This window comes from Lissotriton vulgaris, chromosome 2_1 (genome assembly GCF_964263255.1).
Source record: "Lissotriton vulgaris chromosome 2_1, aLisVul1.2, whole genome shotgun sequence".
NCBI classification, from domain to species: Eukaryota; Metazoa; Chordata; class Amphibia; order Caudata; family Salamandridae; genus Lissotriton; species Lissotriton vulgaris.
The window spans coordinates 1931229106-1931250521 of NC_141687.1; the positions used below are offsets into that span (position 1 = coordinate 1931229106).

General features: G+C 39.9%; 1 protein-coding gene across 5 annotated transcripts in view; it reads right to left on the reverse strand.

Annotated features, from left to right (window-relative positions):
- Positions 1 to 21416, reverse strand: part of NTRK3 (neurotrophic receptor tyrosine kinase 3) — a 1577634-nt gene that overhangs the window by 396857 nt on the left and 1159361 nt on the right. The gene's annotated exons all lie outside the window — the stretch shown is intronic.

Here is a 21416-nt window from a genome sequence, read left to right on the forward strand (position 1 = left end):
TGCTCCATGTTGGACCTAGTCCTTTTTGCAGGATTTCACAAAAATGTTTTGCCTTCTTCCTCTATCTATTTTTGTTTGTTTGAAAACACTGGGCACTTTACCACCATTAAGCAGTGCTAAGACGCATGTGCTCCCTGTCTAAATTGTAGTGATAATTGGTTAATCCATGATTGACATATTTGATTTACTAGTAAGTCCCTAGTAAAATGTTCTTGAGATGCCCAGGGCCTGTAACTCATAGCTACTAGTGGGCCAGCAGCTCTGATTGTGCCACTGCACGCTGTAGCCCTGCAAACATGTCTGAGACCTGCCACTGCAGTGTTTTTGAGTGCAGTTTTAAACTGTCATTACAACCTGGCAAGTACATCCACTTGGTGGGCCCAAACCTTCCCTTTTCCTACATGTAAGTCATGCCAAAGGTGGGCCCATGGCAGCTCCATGGGCAGGAAAGGATGCATCACTTCCCCTGCCAGTAAGAAGCTAATGCATCACCTTTCCATTGTAGTAAGGAGTCAACGCTTTGCTTCACTTTTCCAGCACCTCACCTCACCTCCCCTGTGCCTTGCCTTTGATTTTCAATGCATTTAAGATTCTTTGTGCTAAAACAAACCCATCCATTGTCTATGGACTAAATGTTCTTAATCTTTTAAAAGTGATGCTTTGATTAGTGTATGTTGGATTTTTGACTTTTTTGTCTTGTTTTATTCAGATAGATATTGGCTTTTTTTCTAAACTGGTGTGAACTCCTTTTCAGTGTTTTCACTGTGTTAATGTTTGTGGGTAGAAATACTTTACACTTTGCCTCTGAGATAAGCCTGACTGCTCGTGCTAAGGTACCAAGCTGGTGAGCGGGGGTATCTTGGCTGGGTGACACACTTACCCTTACTAGAGTGATGGTCTCTACTTGAACAGGGTGCAAACCACTGCTAACTAGAGACACCATTTTGAACACTCCCAATCCATAGTTATCACTCTTTAAATGTGATAAAGTAACCAGTATTGGTCAATGGGAGAGATAAGCCTTACAACAGCAAAACATGACTTTAGGAGTTCTTAAACTGACAGGACTTCTAAATTCGAAGTATATATGTCCTACTTTCTAAATGCAATGCACCCCGTCCTAAGAACCTTTAACTTAGGGTTGATTATTTGTATTTTTTGGACTTGGCCCTTTTTACAGGGTCATCCCTAAACTTATTGCCTTTCTCCTAGCCTTTTTTCTGACATGATGTTGATGGTTTTAGGACACTGGGCACTTTAGCACTGCTGTCCAGTGTAAAGTGTGTGTGCTCTGTGTGATAAAGATGGTAAGATTGGTCTACACCTGTTTGGCATATTTAATTTACCTGTCAGTCCCTTGTAAAGTGGAATCTCATATATCCAGGGCTGGTAAATTAAATGCTACTGGTGGGCTTGCAGCGCTGATTGCGCCACACACCAAAGTAGCCTATCAAACCTATCCGAGGCCTCTGCTATTGCAGGGCATGTGCGCGCAGTTTTACTGCCACTGTGATGTGGCACCTAAAGTGTGTGCCATCCATGTCTGTGTCCCCCCTTTTACTGCATGTCAGTCACCCCTAAGGTAGGCCATATCTAGCCCTATGGGCAGGGTGCATTGTAGTTGAAAAGTAGGACATGTACCGAAGTATGTGACATGTCCTGGTAGGTGACAAACAACCATTTTGGTTTCTCACTACTGGGAGGCTTCCCTCCCATATGAATGCATTGGGGATTCCATAATAAGTGTTTCAGTGGTAATCCCTGATATGAGAGGAGCAGTGTGGTCAAATTTGGAATGTTTGGAAGAGTGATAATAAATGCTATGTAATGGTGTGCTCAGATTTCTTATAGAATTTATTTTAGGAATGCCAATTTTGGAAGTGGGCTTTTCTGTGTGCTATGTGTCTGCCTGCCTGATGTGAATTGCATGTCTGGCTTTGGATTGACAAGGGCTGGTGAGGTGTGTGTGACTCCAGGAATGACATGGTGAATCAGCGCTAGGCTGAATGGGACATCTGTATTTGGAGTAGTGGGAGGAGTAGTTTCCTGACCCTGAACAGGTCTGTGCCTGCCTATGTGATTGCTGGCTCCGCCCCCTGTGGCATGTCTCATGGCAGAGCCCCATCTCACAAAGGAGGGTGTGAGCACTATACACAAACTGCTTCAACACCCCCAGAACCAGTTGAAACTGGTTCCCCCATGCCCCGTGCCAGTGCAGACAAAGGAGAAATATGATATACATATAGGGGCTCTAATTTATTTATTTATTTTGTATTCTTATAACGCGCCTGAATCAGCCCCGAAGGGTTATCTCCGCGCGTGGCTCCTGAATAAGAGGCATAATGATAATGTTATGATAATGTTATATAATATGATAACCCCATGATAATGTTGTTCTGGTGCTTTTAGTGCTTCCAGACGACTTGCTGCTGCTGGGACCCAGGAGGAACGGACATGAGGGACTGCCTCCCTGCTGGAGGGACCTGTGAGCTAGCCTGCCTGGGCCCATCCTTTGCCCTGGGACCTTTGGGGGCAAGATGAGGAGAATGCTCCTGTGGCTTGGCACACCTTTGGTGCCCAACTTGCCTTTTGAGCCTCTTGGCTCTTAGCGCCTCGTGAGCGCTACATTGCTTTGTGCCAGGAACTGAGAGGAGCGTGCGAACCCTGCAGAGCTAGATTGCAGGTGCCTTGAGGGAAAACCTGTGTGGGGGATTCCCCTGTGAACAGGAGCCCTGATCGGGTGCCCACCCCACATGTATGTTTCTCCTGGCTGGTGCCCTTCCTGCACTCATGCCTATTTGAAAAGCGGGTGCCCACCTGCATTGCCACTCTTGTCGCAGGTGCTCACCCCACTTGTGTGGTTACTTAGCAGGTGCCCACATCGCTGTGGTGTTTCTTGCCGGTGGGAGTCCACCCTGCACTTCGCCGCAAGGATAAATCACCTTTGTGGCATGGAAGACAGGCATCTTGCCTGGTTGTGGGTAGGGCTAATCTGCTGGCCAATTGCGGAGTTGCGGCCGGAAGAGACGTGTCAGGAAGGAGGATGGGAGCCTACCCTACCTCCCAGGGCATCCAGGGCCCGATGAAGAAGTCTGGAGAGCCTGGAAGCCAGGAGAAGTCTAACTGTGTGCAGGACCTGTGAGGTACCGGGCCCACTTTCCCCGACCAGTGCAGAAGATGAGAACAGCTCCAAAAAGCAGGAGACGATTTTGCACTCCAGGAGGCACTGTGGTGTCTGTGCTTGTTTTCCTCGGTGCCAATTCTGGTGAGAGTCCCGGCGTGGGGGCTCAAAGGCCTAGTTGGTGCCAGGTCTCCTAATTACAGCTGCACCGCACAAGCATGGGCAGCTGCCACGTTTGGCACATTGTTTTGGTGGAGTCCCAGTGGGGGACTCGGGGCACAGGAGTGCCAGTATTGTCCTTTTTCACACAGCTGCACTGCAGTTATGGGCAGCTGCACCGAGGGGCCAATTGTTTGGAAAATTCCCAGTGGGTGGACTCAGGGCACATCACTGCCAGTGCTGTTTTTCCTTTAGGGTCATTTTCGAGATGAAGGAGTGAGATACACTCCCCTACCCCAGCGCCTAGCACACTTTGCTGCGCTGCATTGGCAGCTATGCCCTGACATTTTGGACATAAGGCATTTGAGCCCCAGAGAGAAGGTCAGTTGGCCTGGGTTCAGTTCTGTGATTGGTAGGCCACACAGCCCTAATATGATGCCCCTTACACAATGTGTTTATGCTGATGATTTATGCACCATGTGTTGATGTCTAATATTATGCACCATGATTTATGCATAATGTATTCATACTAGTGAGGCCTATTGCGTAATGTGTTTATGCTAATGAGGTGGTCCTATTGGGTTTATGCCTAATGTGATAATGCTGAGGTCATTATTGTACCAGTAGTTACTGGTTATGTTTTATATTTACTTACCTGTTCTGATGGTTCTGACAGAGGCCTGATTGGCCTAGTCCTGTATATATTCCCCTCTGAATATTGCCTAGTGCCAGTTGGCACTCTGTAAATGAGTGATTAGGTTTCTAATGTGTTTATGATAACACAAAGGCTATTTTTAATATAACCTTGTGTGGAGTTCCTTATGTGGTGTGCCTGGTGTGATGCGCAAACGCTTAAGACATTGCCTCTGGGATAAGCCGGACTGCTCGTGCCAAGCTACCAAGGGGGGTGAGCTGGGGTTTTCTTCAGCGTGTAACTCCCTTGCCAACCAGAAATCCCATTTCTAACAGTATTGAAAAAAGGAAGGCATAGGCCTGGAAAAGGGGGTAATTTACCTGGCCGATTATAGGGTGCATTTGCAGGGCCTCAACACGTTTTAAAAGGCTATTTCAGTGGATGATACTATTTGTTCTGAAAGCAAACTAGTAGGATTTAATGAACAGACTGCCGGGTACATGTTGTACCATTTACCAGAGATTTACAAGAAATTTAAATGTGCCAATTAAGTGTGTGCCAATTTTACCATGATTGAAGGACAGAGCACATACACTTTAGCACTGGCTAGCAGTGGTTAAGTGCACACAGAATCCTAATGCCAAGAAAAACAAATCCAGCAAAATAGGAGGAGCTAAAGCAAAATGTGTTGGGGGAATCCCATGTCAAAGATGTCAGGTCTAACATTCCTCTACTTAGGTCTCATACTCCAATGTCCCATTTTTTTCTTTTTCTTAATTTCTTCTGGACTAGCCCTTCTGGTAATGACTTGTAATAGATAAGCCAAGAAATTGAGACCTGATGTTCTGATGATGTGGAGGAAGGTAGTAATCTTATCATAAATTAAAGGTGCAAGCATTCTTGGCAAGTATACTTATGACATGTATGCCACATCTACCCAGATTCTAGCTAGTAACACATGGATTGGGGTAATTGTAACCCCATACTTGCAATGATTAAAATGAAACTATAAATCAAAGAATGCAATATTACTTTCGCTACTCAGTTAGGATTGGGTGAAGACCCAACAAACAATCTTCAGAAGAACCAAAAGGCAGTGGCATTGATTCAAGACGCTCTTATTGTGTTTCTGCCTACTAAAGTTGCTAGTCTTCCAGAGGGCTTTTCCTTGATCTCACTTCATAGTGAACTTTCATATAGAAGATCTCGAACAGTGGACATCAGGCACCTCTTTCAGTCTCCAAACTCAGGTCAAGTGAGTACCAGATAAGTTTCCTAGTTCAACAATAAATTTAACAGATTCAAAATTTCCACCCCATGGTCAGCTTTTCTTAAGTTAGGTTTGGTCGATTTTGCCAATTCCTATCAAAATAACCCACTGCAACATGTAATATTTTTCTAGTACATGTTTATACTATAATAGACTTTAATTGGTTCCTAAAGAAATCTTTGTTCCAATGACTTTGGACTATTTGGATTATTTCTTTGCTTAATTATTTTAGTGAAAATACATTATGAAACTATTACTATTTCTTTAATATGCTTTTCCAAACATTGAATTCGCTATACGTCAACTTTTATACTTAGTACTGGTCTTTTCTGAAATTCAAAGCCTTGATCTTGGCTAAATTGTCATGGTCAAGTCAATTGTATCAGGCAGGTACCTTGGAGAACCAGTTGAAGTTGAGTTTGCATTTTGTGGATGATCAGATTTAATTCCTAGATGACTAAAGTATTTTCACTAGATTTTTAGCCCTTTATTTGAATCAGAATCGGTCCTAGTTTCTTTCAAAAAATGCACGGCATAATGTTGAACAGGGTTACTCCATCTTGACATTCTATGCATCGAACTAAACTAAACATGAAGAAAGTTAAGTTTGGAAATCCTCCTGAGATGTACTCTACAAATAGATTTCTACTCGTCTATGGCAGTAACTATATAAAGTTGATAAGAAGCTTGAATGCTTTATTGTATCCACATTAGCACCGGGCCTACCATTTTCTGTAAAACTCCTACATATCCTGAATAAACAAATAGGAAATTATTGGTACGTGTTTAAGCAGACATCCCAAATTTAGCAAAAATAATGCTACATAACAAGACATAAAAAACACAACACAGTAAATATTTACACCAGCATAGCCCACCACAATACTATACCAACCACGAATGAAAACAGCAGCCACGGCTGGTAGTGGGAGTACCTGCCGGGCGGTGATGTGGGGCGGGGCAGGGTGGAGGGTAGTAATGGATGGATTACGGACCTTAACAGGTAAGTAAACATATAAATGAATAAAACGTATTTTGTTGCGTGCACTGCATCACCAAATGCGATACAGTTCGCGAAACGAAATTCGTTTTATTGATTTATATGTTTACTTACCTGTTAAGGTCCTTAATCCATACATTACTGCCCCCCACCCTGCTCCTTCCCCTCCCCACGTCACCGCCCGGCAGGTATTCCCACTACCGGCCGCGCTGGAAAACAGTGCAATAAACCAACATTAACTAAACAAGCACAATACTGAACACCACAAAATAATAATACTGTAGTGTTGGTCAATATGAAGTGATGTTGTTTTATATGTTTTTGTTATTTATTTGTGGCACTCAGGTGTGGTGGGTTTTGTACTGTTCTGCTGTTTTGTCTTGTTATTGTATTGTGTAGTGTGCTACCTTGCGTTTCTGGGTTGCGTTCTGTTCTATTACCTCTGTCTTATGTCTTTTCCTTTTCAGACTTTAGCAAATTATGGTATTTTTCCATCAGATATCCAGTACAAAATAAATATTGTTACATATTTTGAGGGTAAATAGTGTTTAGTGGAATTACCTTTTTAGTTTGGTGTCCTATAAATAAGGTTTAGTAACAGCATTGTGTTATAGGAGAGTTTATTCATGTATGGAGAGACAGACTACAGTTTATGTATAAAAACTGCAGAATAGATAGACCAAATCAACACAATACTACACATCATAAAATCTCACTCCACACCACAACAGAGAAAAACAACCACACAACCGCCCTGAACAAAAACAGTGAAACAATTGAGTTGCAATAATTAGCGTAATTTTGCTTTCTTGTCTTATGTTGTGCATTTTTTGTGTTTTTTTATGCGTTGTGGTTTTTTTGTAGTGAACTCTTGCTATTCCTATGTTCTGTAGCGCAAAGGTGATTTCCTTTTTTGGGAGCTGTGGTGTTTTCTTGGTGTAATGTTCCACTTTGGTTTTGTAGCTTAATTCATAGAGTGCAACAAGTGCTTTCCCGTTTCTAGATAAAATCTGTACATTCCATTTGAGCTCCAGAGTACCAGTGGAAACCGAAGTCTGACCGCTTGTAAATATGTAAAAATATCACCAGTCCAGCACAATTTTCTCTTTTACCTTACCAATTAGTCGAAAGCCATGTAAGAAACGTAACATTACACTTTCCAAGCTAAATGTGATCTCGTAATATGTATCACATTCCACTGTCTCATTTCCTGTGTGATGCTAAATATTCCCCAAGGACTTTGTTTAAAATCTTACTGCTCGCCAAAACACTAGTTTGCGTATTGAAAGAGGTGACCAGGCCTTCCCTGACAACAGTTAAACCCCCAAGGCTTCAGTCACAATTCTGTTCTTCACTAAATCTTCAGTTCCATATTCGTCATTAGTCTGTTTTTGGTCTTTCTTCATCTTAACCCCGCATCCAATCTGAATAATAATCACATTAATTGGACACACTCTCTGACTCCAGTGATTGAAACTGAATAAATTGAATGGCCTTCACGGCCAGATCTTATTTACGGTCTGTCAACATTCTGAACGTAAACAAAATCAAAGAATTAACCATTAAAATCTACATACATTGGAGGAAGGCAGGGAAGGTTTCACACTGTATATTTTCGTAAATTCATATCTGATAGACGAACGTGCACACTGTATGTGAAATAAGCTGCAATCCAATAATAATTAACATAATTGCCCGTCCTGAGATATATGTATACAAATATAACACACGACTTCATGGACATAATCCCGTCCATCTGTTTTTTAGGTCTGGCATCACATCACAGCTGTTCTTAAACCCAATGTTTCCAAGGCACTTTGAGCCCTCATCTGCCGATTCATTGACACTTTCTGAATCGCATCATGGATCTGCCCCGATAAGTATGCAACTTTCAACGGATGCTAGTGGCTGTTAGTTGTGTCATTGTGCCTCCTGGGAACTAGTATCAATAAAATGCACGAGAAAATATTTTGCACATGAAAAATATGCGCAATCATCATACTTTGTCATATTTAGTTATTTAGCTCATCCGTGCATCAGGTTCATTATGCCATCCGTTTTCGTTATTTTATTTATTGAGATGCAGCAGGTATTTTTGTAATGATTTTTAATGATTTAATCCATCAGCACTGTAGTCCAGTCCCATGTTTGCCTAGATACTACCAAAAGTCAGTAGTCAGGCTGGCTTACACCCAGTTTTGGGCCATATAATAATTTGAATTAATTTTGAATAAATGTTATACATGAGAGATGTAAACTCAACATTTTAGTGTCTTAACAGTACTAAACAATGTTCAAACATAGTGGAATGGAATGGATACTTTGAAAATTACATAATTTATTTCTGTTGTTAAGAAATGCTATTACTTTTGCCCAGAACGAGAACCACATGCTACCAAGTCTAGGGTGAATTACTATCAGGCTGAAATGCAACTAGGTCAATGAAACAAATATTTGAAACGTTTTAATCATAACTCAAACAGCAGCTGACTGATTAGATAGTGAAAGTCAAGGTACATGTAATAAACATGTTTATAATGCCCATTTCAATGTCATTCTTAAGTACCTGGAAAAGTAATATACTTACGAACTCTAGCAATAAATTAATTTTTGCATGTCTGAACTCCTAATTTATTCATTTGTAAAATTTGGATTACGTGCAGCTGATGCCAGTTTACTGATAAAAAAAATTGAACATCGATTTTGAATTGGTGTCTCTATGACTATAGAATAACCCTGGGCGAAGAACGTAGTTTGCGAAGTTTGCGCCGCTTCGCACTACGCGCACTGCACGTAGAACAGTGCCAACACGCGTAGCGGTCATTTATTGCTTGCTCGCGCTCATCAATGTCAAGTTGGAGACCGCAAGCAAGCAAAATGACATCCCAGAGAGACTTTTTCCTCATTCAAGATCAGCAACATCAAGTTGCTGATCGTGAGCGTGGAAAATAAACCTTGTGGCGAGATTCTCAATGCGGGAAAGTCAGGTTTCTCATTGCGAGTGGTCGTGTATGCTCCTGACCTCTCGCGATGAGAAACTACTAATCCGCATTGAGAAGGCTGCCGCTCGAGTAGAAATCTACTCGAGCGGCAGAAAACGACCGGTTGCACTGAGCAAGATGCGGTCGGCACAGTGATTGCACAGTGAGGACAAGCATCTGGCACTGCGCTATCAGTGCAAGCAGCATTTTGCAAAGTGCACTATGCAGTTTGCGTAGCTACGAGTAGCGTGCAAAGTGCACTTGGTGTAGCTACGCGTAGCGCTACTAGGGGAACTACGCCCAGGGTTACTATAGAACAACTGGAGGTAACTTGCTCACTACTTGTTTCTTCCTTCTTCGTTAACTTTCTAAATAACAAAAGCAACAAACATTGAAGAGGGAGTAGTCAAAAGCATGACTATGCTTCTAGAAAATCTTTATAATGGCATCATCTCTATCATGAATACGTTTAAGTTTGCCAATACTATTATCACATTTATAGTGTAGCAATAATGTATTACATATGGTAATTAACTGGTATTGCTTTATGGTTGGTCCTTATTATTACATTCCCAAGCCAAGGCAAAGTCCCATAAACATGGGTTATGTAATTTGCAACCATTATTCCTTGCAAGTTGAGATCACAGGGCTATTAGCATCCTTACTCCATTAACAGGAAAGGAAACACAGATGTCAAGGTTGGTGGTGAAAAACAACCTCCATGTACAGCTGTGTACCTCTCACTCTTCCACTCATGGTCTTCCAGTCCAAATAGACCTGATGTCACCGTTGTAGTGTGCCTGTTTTGTTACATGAGGAATGCAAGCTCATCAACCCTGGAAAAGTGCAAACTATAACAACAACCCATTTTGTTCAATTTGTTCCAACTATTGTATAGCATTCACGTGTTCATACTCCTTCAACGAATCTAGTTGAAGAGTCATCACTCATAGTCACTGGGATCTAAGCACTCTGAGGTAGAGCCAGAGATATACAATGGACAGAGAATATAGTGTTCTTTGCTAAGCAAAACAGCATGCTGGAGGACCTGCAAAGAAAGCATTCTGTCTGATGAACTTCAAATATTCCACATCAGGCACCTATAAATATGGTCCCCGACCACGAACCTGGGTGTTATTACAGCAGAAATGGTAGTAGTGTGTTCCCAAAAGCAGTAGCGATCGATTAGAATTAAATTGAGGAGCTGGCCATGAAAAATTGCGAGCAACATTATTACTGCCACTCAAATCTGCATCTTCAAAGGCAGCAGAAATCTGTTTGTGACATTTGTAAACGTTACTAGCAGGTGTGCAGTATTAAAGATACACCTCCCAGCATCATCCATAGTTGTGGAAATGCTGTACCATAAACAAAACGTGCGATAATCCAATCTCTGGATATTATCTATCACACCACTGCACCCCCTGGCTTCTAGGGAGCCTATCAAAGAGTATACATTTCTAGATGCTTGGCTTACTTACTTGAAATAAAATATTTGCACAGTTTTAGGATTGCTATCCAAACAACTATAGATATATCTTTTTCTAAACAATGAATCTGCAAGTCCTTTCTAGGTAACCTATGATGAAAGGCTAACTGTGATATTTAGACATATGAAAGCACACTAAATGCTGTATGGCCACAGTGGGATGCAAATTACCTTTCAAGCTAAAACTTTAATTATGCTCTGTTTTGTGATTGCAGCCAAAATTGAGAAATTACCCCAAGGACAGTATCCCTGCTTAATTTGAACATTCTGCATAAAACCAATATTTAATGACTATACACTTTACATGTAGGTGAGTAGAGCGTATGCGTAACTCAGCTGAAAATAAGATGAATACAAATATGCATCCAACTGTATTTACAAAATGGCAAAATGATTTTTTAATCATCGCCTCTTGTGGTTCCAAATGAAAAATCATTTTACTCAGCAGTCACAGGCCTTCTAAAATGCTGTGCGTGCTGTTGCTTAGCTTCCAGTATGAAAGGACTGTCAATAATAACTTCAGAAATGGAAAAAGAGTTTTAGCACTTTAATGTAATGTGGTTAACGCATGAACATGCATCACAGCCGGTTCAAAACTGTACATAGTCTTGAATGGAGGCACCACAAAGCCTCTGTCAGAATTGATCATAAGTAAACAATTAGATTGAGCAAGCAATATCTGTGGAGTTTTTGATATAGCATATTTTTAAGTAAATCAAATTTATAATGAAATGAAAGACTGGAACACCACTAATCGGGAAATATATTGGTGAAACAAATATAAGGATAATATAATCATATCTATTCTTAATCTTTGTGTAGAATTGCAACACACTTCAGAGGTAATGAATGAAATAAAGTATGTACTTCAAAACTGAACCCTAAAGAAGAGAATGGTGTCAAAATTAACTATACTCTGTCATAAATTATTAAATACAATTACTGGAATATTGAAAATTGCTCGTTTTACATTTGTTATGGCACTGGCCATCTGAATAAATCCTTTCTGAAGTGTTAAATCAACACTTGCAAGAAAATTGATTATAACTGGTAGTGCATCAATAGGGATGTGCCATAGTTTTATCACCCACTCCCATAAAAAACATGAGATCCAGAATCATGTTGAAACAGAATCAAAAGGCGAAAACATGTGTGCAATGGGAAACCAGTAAGTGGAGAGAGGCATCATATAAAAATGCATATTGAAGACACTCTTTTTCCCAATACATTATTGCTCAGTTTAGGCAGATTACCTTTTGCTTCTCTTTAAATTCAGAAACATCAACAAAAGGTAAGTCTCCATTTTGGTATAACTTTGAACGTATAGGTGACTTAAATTGTAATCCTCTCAGAGTTTTGACTTCTTAGACTCAGCAACAGCCCTGGTCTTGGTTATTTCAGTTGCAATTCTCAACAAATCTTGACTGGCCAGCTAAGCATTGTTTTACATCATACAACTAAATAGTCTAAGGATGGAGCAAGGAGGACACAATGATCTTAACTTAGTGCTTTGTGGAAGTGGAAATGAAACCTAACAAAACAATTAACTGGAATGCCCCATATTTAGAAGATATTTTCAGAAAAATGTGATGCAAAAATCATGTTTCAAGAAAATCTGGAGTAAATAGGGTAAATATTTGCATCTAAATATAAATATTAAATACAACTGTAAACAAGCAGGTACGAGGTTGAGCCCCCTTCATTGGACATTATCTGAGCTCAAACTGGGAGTTGCTTCCATACTTCCATGAAATCCAACAACTATTAATAACTTTTCTGATCTGAAACAGTGCAGATGCCTCAGAGTGCTGTAGCGCTTAATCCATCCTTTGTACCTTTAGGAATTATCAGTTGTGTTATTGCTGTGCCTTGTATGTCATGATTACTCACTGCACAGTAGAACAGTTGAAACGTTATCAAACAGAGAGCCTGGATCCCCATATAGGACTTTGGGCATTATTTTGATCCTGGGGGACAGCCCGCTCATCCGCCAGGGTGGAAAAGTAAATTACTCCATTGCCCTGACGGAGACGCCACATGCCTAATTTATAAATGACTGACAAGCTGGTGGTCATTTTTAAAGCACTGGCAGGAATCACAATCACAGTGGTTCCTGCCAATGCATTTTGCAGTTTGGTGTATGGCTTCATCAACACAACAGAGCCCTTTACCAAGCTGTTTTCTTTTTTAAGTAACAAATGGAAAATCCCAAATCAGGATTTTCTTTTCTAAAATAAAAATGAAAATGCTCCCTTCAACATGGAAAATATTTACACCAAGATTTTTGTGGCAGTGACAGGCAGTTAAGACTGACCTTAAATGGATGGGTGGAACTACAGGTCAGTCTCCGACAGCCCTTACTCCACAGCTGAGTCAAAGGATTTAATCATGTCAGAGATAGTAGTCTCTGCCGTGATTAAACCTATTGTGTTCACCCGCATTTAAAATGGGCTGGCGGACCACTATGTTTGCGGGGAGGGAACGCTATTGCAGTTGCAATGGAGTTCCCTCCCAACCAACCTATAAATCAGGGCCTTAGTCTCACATTGTCTCTAAAATAGTGTTATTCAGGCACTACACAATAGAATAAGTGAACTTTTTGCTAAGTTATTAAAATTGATTCCTTATCATGGAACAAACAACTTGTTCTATACAAGTAACCATGTAACATAATAAACAAGTATTTATCAACTTTATCAAAACATCCAAAGAACTTTTTAGAAAAAAATATCTGATTGAACTTTAATAAAGCTAAAGTCACCCTTAATCATATCCTGCAAGTATAAGCTATGATACAGTTGCTAACAACAATTATTAAACAACATATTTAAATCTGAGAAGGATGCTTTTAGTTAATTGATGAGCAGAATTGATAATTCATCTCATTAAGAGTATAATAAAAAATGTAACCCCTTTATTTATTCATTTACTCATAAGACCATGTACTATCCCCATGATCCACCGAGGATTTAGCACTCCCTATAGAATAAAATTACTTTGAAATAAAACTGCATAAAAGTTACAAAGAACAGTAATGTGACTACAGAATACCTTTGCATTGAATACAATATGTACATAGATTAATATACTAACTTTAAACTTTACCCTATACTCTAGGATTTGCATTAACTCAAATTCCAACTCTAAGTCAACAAAGACTGAGCCAAAACCTTACATCCTGAGTTATAAGCAGAGCCTAACTCTAAATATTGCCTTAAGTATCACATTGATACTAACTCAAATACTAAGGATTCCATACACAAAACCTAACCAAACCCTAACCCATCCCCCAACCCAAATACACAATTCCTTACCCTAAACCGAAGCCCAATGCTGAGCCAATACCCTATCTTAAACCCAAATTAGGCATAGTTAGAACTTATGGTGAAAGGGTAAATATCTACTTTCAGTTCCAATATTTAGGCTGTCTATGTAGAGAGACAAACCTTTTAGACTCCTTGGTACATAACACCATAGCTCCTTGTTTCCACAGTCTAAACCAGAAATCAAATCAACCAACCCTGGAAAGAAGATTAAATGCATAGCTGTAGGAAAGTGAGCTAGTAATAATACCACAATCAATAATAGGTCTAGTCAATTCTCATTAAATGAATCCTTGCTCAACACTTGCTAGCTTAGCTAATGAGCAGTCAGGCTGGTGTAAAGCATTTATTATCACCAAAACAATAAATAAGTAAAAGACATAATACAATAAAAATCTAACACCAGTGTATTAAAATGGAGAATATTTTCATCTTCAAAATGACACCAAGACAACAAAATATCCAATCTAGCTACCAAGAGATATCCATGTTTAACGATTAAATAAAAAATTGGGCATCATAGCATCAAAAACATAAAGTACCACTTGCGGCTATCTGGCTAAACTAGCAAATGACAAAGTGAGACTGCAATGAAGAGCGCTTCGGATAAGCTGAGCACTAGGTCCCGGTCAAAAGTTTACCATCAGACTTCGTGTTTATCTTGGTTCTTTTGTCTCATCGATAGGCTAGTTGGTGGATACTTGGGCTTGCTGGATCCGGGGTTCGAATCGGAGATGGCAGGCTGCTGCAGTGCAATGCCTTGGTTAGCCTATGAAAGCCATTGTCTTAGGCCTCATTTGCAAGGAACACCGGAGCTTTCAGCAAGACAAATCAACGTGGTCAAGCCTCTTTGTGATTCGACAACGGCGTCTTGACTCTCTATGTTGAGTCAGGCTCCTCCTTGAGCTTTTCTGAAAAACTTTGCAAAAAGGTTTTCTTCTCACAGTTCTTCCTTGTGGAGAGTTCCTTGTGGAGATGTAAGGGTTCACTAGCTCTGACCAAGAATACAGAGACTCTGGATTGTCTTTTGGGGCTAGCACTCAATTTTCAGCAAACCACTAGTGTAGTCCAAAAAATTTGCACTGGTCAGCTGGTGTAGTCCTCTTTGATTTCTGCAGGTGACTTCTTCCAGCACATTTGTACCTGTTGCCAATCAGGAAGTCCACTTCATTTCCTTTGAGTCAGGCACAGTCCTTTCCTGGTGGAGCCTTATGAGTGCAGCACGTGCAGGGCTTCTGTGGTGCAGTCCAAGGGTCTAGGAAGGCAGTTCTTGGTTTTCCAATGTTCCAGGCAGTGATCTGAAGAACTCCTGCAGCTCTGCCATATTTATCCTCCATGTGAGCTTGTAGGAGATTCCCAAAGAACAGGAATAGAGTTGCCTCCCCCTGCTATGACCAATTCCTGTGAAGTGTGGGATATCTTTGACCGAGAATATACTATTTTCCCAAAAATAAAAATGGAGAATATCTTTCCTTAATGTGTTGTCGATGTACCCAAACACAGAGATGTGGCTAACAATTGACTACACTCCCCTTAGCAGCCCCTCTTCTAATCTAATTAAGGGGACTCCCATCTGGCTAGAGATTAAGGAAGTGGGGATAGTCTGGGTCCTGTGACATCTATTTTCTCCAGTAGCTCCTGCCTTTGTACTCCAGCTTATCTACCCAGCCCCCTTCCTCTGCCTGGCTTCTCCAGGACGCAAATCTCCTCCCACAAAATGGGTGTTTTGTTGCAGCCCCATGCTTCTTCACACCTACTCAGGGAGCAGCTTGGCTCAGGCTGCCAAAAGAATGACCAATCAGAAGAGGCTGCTTAAGGGCTGCTTTAGGTAACTACAGGATAGTACTTTCAGAAACTATTTTCCCGTAATAGTTATTCTGATGTGATATTGGTAGGTTGTTTGACTTATTGTAACCATAATTCTGATTATTAAAATGGTAATGCTTGCTAGGTCCAATCAAGGGCTAGACTTCATTAAGTTGAATAAAGCCTTCCCATTTTAGCTTATGGGGCTAGCAAAACTACAATAGGGATGAACAACTTTGGATGTCTTTCCTTACAAATGAAAATGAAACACATTTTACACTGTCTCTTCTTTTTAGAACAATACACACTACCCTTGGGGCACCTAGGGCTGACCATAGTGGTGACTTATTAGTCATAAAAATATAGTTTTGGACTCTTGAAGTACTTTTAATTCAAAAGGCTTATTTGGACATTGGTGTCATTTTGAAGCCAGGCTTACATTGCAGGCTGGGTTTAAAATAAAACTGACACCACAGCTGTGCACGTGTCAATGCATTACATCCTATTATGCTTGTCCTTAGTAGAATTGGAGTTCAAAAGTTAAACTTTTGGATTTGATCTTATTAACACTAAACCATACCCTAGAGTATGAAAAACATGTTAGTCTGACACGAACCGGGCAGATATCCCTTCCTCTGTGCTACAAGTGCATTGTAGCCCATGGCACTTGTAACACAGAGGAAAATGTATCCACCACATTTGTGACATAAAAACCCATCCCACAAATTCTATATAAAGCCCTTAATCCTGGGATTTCTGAAATGCGGTCAAGGTGAAATTAAGTAGCAATGCAAGGGTTTGCAAAGTTCTATCTCCAAGCTTATTTGAGGAAAATATGGTTGTATATCTGCAAAGGTTCATAGAACTTACATTGTATCAATCTTAAAAATGAAATATAGAATTGCCGTTCTTTGAAGATGAATGTGCAAATTGAACTGAAAGATGACTGAAATCAATAGGTTTTTAAATTAATGGTGGAATCTTGCCACAGCTTTAGCCTTTTGTAATTAGCATAGGGAGTAGTTGCTAATAAATTGTAGTGGTATTGAAAGCAGAAACATTGTGTGTAACATGATATTTTGGATTAGCACAAGAGTCTACTGTCACAGAATGTGTGCAATTTGCTAAAGGCAGGCCAAAAATTATCTAGTAATCTGTATTGCATGTGTCAACAGCTAAATTTGAAATGTACATACATAGCAATTGAGTGTGTATACATTTCTGATATATGAATTTAATACAGAATTATAAATAGTTTTTATGTGATGAAAATAATGTTATGAACACTGACTTGTCTTGTTTGCTTAAAATACAAATGTCTCTACGGTTTGGCATTTATTTGTCTCGTGTACAAAATCAGGGCTTACCTACTCAGCAACCATCTTTCAATTGTAAATGAAGGCCTACTGGAAATAGCCAAGTTCCAGTTGATGTCACATCTACATCTTAAACGTGCTAACTTTAGATGCCCGAATAGTGTCTAATATTTTATCTGAAAAATAAAACTTCAAGGTCTGGTATACCAACCTTAGTATAAAGAGCAATAGAAATGGTATTACTCAGCTGTTCAGTGAATATTAAATATTAAGTGAGAACTTTGCTAGGTGTTTGGTACACAGTCATAGGTCAAATATGGAAGTAATTGGGCGACTCAGTCTGAAAAACCTAAAACAAAATGTAATTTAGAAAATATCCAAGTCCTTTTAGCAGCTGATTTACATCCTGGCTGCTGAAAGAGACATGAACATGATTCCTCATTTGACACTATTATCAGAGTTTGTTTCCCTAACTAGTAACTCATCAGTAGCTCATGTTTAGGACATTTACATAAAGCGTAGCCACTTTTAGGCATTCAAGAATTGTGTTTCAGAATCAAATGTACCAAGGAACAACTTTCTATGACACCCTGGTAAAAATCTTTTTGTTTTTCATGTTTATAATTTGCACATATTTTGATTTATTTTGTACAACATGTCATCTGAAATCCCATATAAAACCTGCCTCTAACTTCCTTACTACAGTTCTATTTGGGTTAGCTATAGTCATCTGTAATAAGAAAAGGCTGCATTCCCATAATCCCTCCTGCCAAAGCCAAGGTGGAAGGCAGTTCACAGAGTCAGTTGCAATTTAAAACAATAAAAAGTTTTCCATTCTTTGATATGTTTTTCTAAATTGAACAGAGATCGGCAGTAAAGAAAGTTACACGGCAACATGTTTATTTTTTGCACAGAGCACATTACGGGAAAAGAGTCTCTCTCTCTCTCTCGCTGGTACTACACACTCTTTTGTACAACAAATTACTATTGCCTTTTGGTATGTTTAATTTTGTATTTCAGATTCCATCTTTTTTTCTTCATGCCTGCAATGGTCGTCTGATAGAATATCACTGAAAATCATATTGTGTGGATGAAATAGTGGCTCAAAAATATAGAGTACTGAAATATCAAGAAAGTGCAAACAGGTAAGAATAGATGGCTATCATAAAAGCCAAAATTAGGTACTTTCAAGATAGACATATATCAGCAAGGTACTGTGCTTACCCAAAGAAACTTTACAATATTTTTATCCTTGATATTTTTGATACTATATTGTGTCCGTGCAACATTTATTTGACAATATTTTGTCCAAACACCGTCTGCAACCGTACTATCTCGTATATGTGAACCAGCACGTCGCAAATATTTAAACGGTTTGTTTGAAGATTGATGGTGTTTCCATGAATTACATGAGATATAAAATGGATATCACAAATTACCTTGGAGTTGCGCAAACCTATACAGGAATTTGGCTTTTAAATTCCTTCCTCTACCTGGCTACGAGACTCCTCAGTGACTTTCAATATCCTTATTATCAAAGGCAGGAATTAATTTCTTCTATATATAAGAGAGCAGCCTACTGTTTTTTTGCTTCTATTTCATCTACTCATGAATTACATTACAATGCAGAACAGAGGCTTCATTTATGATCGAATTGCAATAGATGGTAATCTTTTGGTAGGACCGACTGTGTGAGAACTCAGTGCAACCTCGGCATATAAACAAACAGATTCTGGGTGTTTTTCTCTTAAACCTTATGTTTAAAAATGGTATGATTAGCATGAGGCTATTACCAAGTCATTATGTTTGGCTTCATCTTTTCCGTATAGAATCATCACAATTGTATATATGTGGGCAAAATTTGAGGTCTTGTTCAGTTGATTAATGAACCCTCTCCAGAAATCTGTATTTAGCATATGGCCACAGCCTCAATTCATAGTAGGTCCACACAGCCTATCATCCTTACAAAGTCAATAAAATGAGTACCATTGCTTTGGGTAACAATACACATCTGTTACTCAGTGCCAAGATACCCCATGGGATGACCGTTCACTTTGAAAATAAAAAAATTCTGTTGAAGTCCCACTAATTTCAAATGATAGTAGAGCCTATCAAGCATATATGAAAATAACTCAACCTTGTGTATAGTTAGCGATATAATGGTTGTTGACCTTTGCTAATGGCGGCCATATTGGTGGCATTGTGAAACAAGATTCCATGAACTTTAATTTTCACAGTCCCTCCAGTTCAGATTTATTGTCAGTTGAAGCTGTGCTTAAAATTTGAATACCTGAAGAAGTATTCCTGCCATTCAATACGTTCTTTCTTTCAGGTATTTATTTTAACTTTCTGCTCCGGCATAGAAAGGTTCAGCATTCATTTGCTATTTAAACAGGCCTGGATGTGGGTTTCTGCTTCCCTAAAAATGTTTCACGCGCCATTTATTACTTGTAAAAAACAACATGCAACAGTATGTTCTAGATACAAGACCTACCATTAAAGTAGAGCTTCAATAATAAATCAGTCCAACAGGAAGAGCCACTGACAGTAAGTCCATGCTCTTAGGTGATGTGTCAAGAAATAGAACCTCCCTGCTCATCTCGTTGAGTATGAAGCTCAATGCACAACCCTCAGTGAGACCGCCCAAGCAGTATCCCATTTGAAACTTTGGCAACTTTGCATAATCTATTTGGCTTTGAATTATATTTGGTAAATCTACTTGGTAACTGTTATATAGTCTGTGTCCTATACAGCTGTTCTGTTGTTGCAGTATAAGAGCAATTCAATGACTTTATATGAATGCCACTGCTCTGGGCATGGGGACTTGATGTATAAGTCAGACCTTCCGATGAACAGCTACAGTTCAGTTGTTTTACTGTGGTCGCTAGTGCAGTGAGTAAACCAAAGGAGATTGACGCAACGGAGTTATGTTCTTGTAGCGTGCAGGGAAAGCAGAACATCTGCAATCCAGTTGTTTCAACATAAATTAGAGAGCGAGCGAGTTTAGTGCTCATAAAATGTTCGGAGACGCAGAGCTCTCAAGATGGAATGGCAGAGCAGCTGCGTGACGCCTCCTTTGCGGTCCAATGATTTGCTCATTGTTTTGTTGTGAAATGGGTCTTATTACAGACTCCAAGCTAGAATGTTTGACAGCCCTGAAGCCACAACAAACATCGGCGCATGACATTTCCGAAGTAGAGTGCGCAAGCGTGTCCAGTGAACTGTAGAGGCTGAATTGTCTTCTTTTTTATTTTATTTTTAACAAGCTACTGACCAACCCACGAGATCACAGAGGTGCTTTTTATGATTTGAAAGAAGTACCTTGAAATCAAAGGCTTAATTGAATACTTTGTATGACAATGTTAAGATGTGCGGACCCTTGATAATACCCCTTCATTGGGGCAGGCAGCCTGAGAGAAATGGCGTCTGAGCTTTCATATGCTTTGAGCGGTGACGTACTCTAAAGGCACATAGCAGCAAGGAATGGTAAAAAGAAACACATATTACATTAGATACCGGTGTGCAAAAACAAATAGCCAAGGAGAAATGCTTTTTGAATAAATAGTGCCCTGTTGGTGAACCACCCCATGAACATAAATAACCATGTGGATTTAGGCTATGACCAGAAAATCGCAACCCAGACAATGTTCCCCATTGCTAAGGACCAATAGCAATATTGGGCCGGATGTACATACTACTGGGCACAAAATGATTATCGTAATTCACAACTAGTATTTTTGTGACCAGTGTGGCAATTTGCAAAGCGACTTCTGTACTGAGAGGTTGGTTGGGAAATTACTGATCCGTACCGGGTCACAATTCTATATATCTTATGGATATTAAAGAGGTAGGTCTCAAACCAGCCAAGGCCCATGGAGGGAGTTCCGTGGGGCAGGCATGCGGGGTGAGGGGTGGTAAACACCGGAATATGGATGATTGCAGGTAAGTAAACAATTAAATTTAAAAAACGAATTTCGTTGCGTGCCCTGCATCGCATTTTGCAATGCAGTACGCGCAACGAAATTCGTTTTATTAATGTAATTGTTTACTTACCTGCAATCATCCATATTCCGGTGTTTACCATCCTCCACCCTGCCCGACCCCACCTGCCTGCCCCACGGAACTCCCTCCACGGGCCGCGGCTGTCTCAAATTGTGATCCACTATGATTTGCAGCCAGCTGAGGTCACCAGACCGCTATGTCTGCAATCGCTTTTAAATAATAAAATCAAATTCTATAGATTCAACTGGGTTTCCTTGAAGGAAAATGGGTTGCATTGAAACAAAAGAAAACATTTGCAAATGGCTTACCACCTCC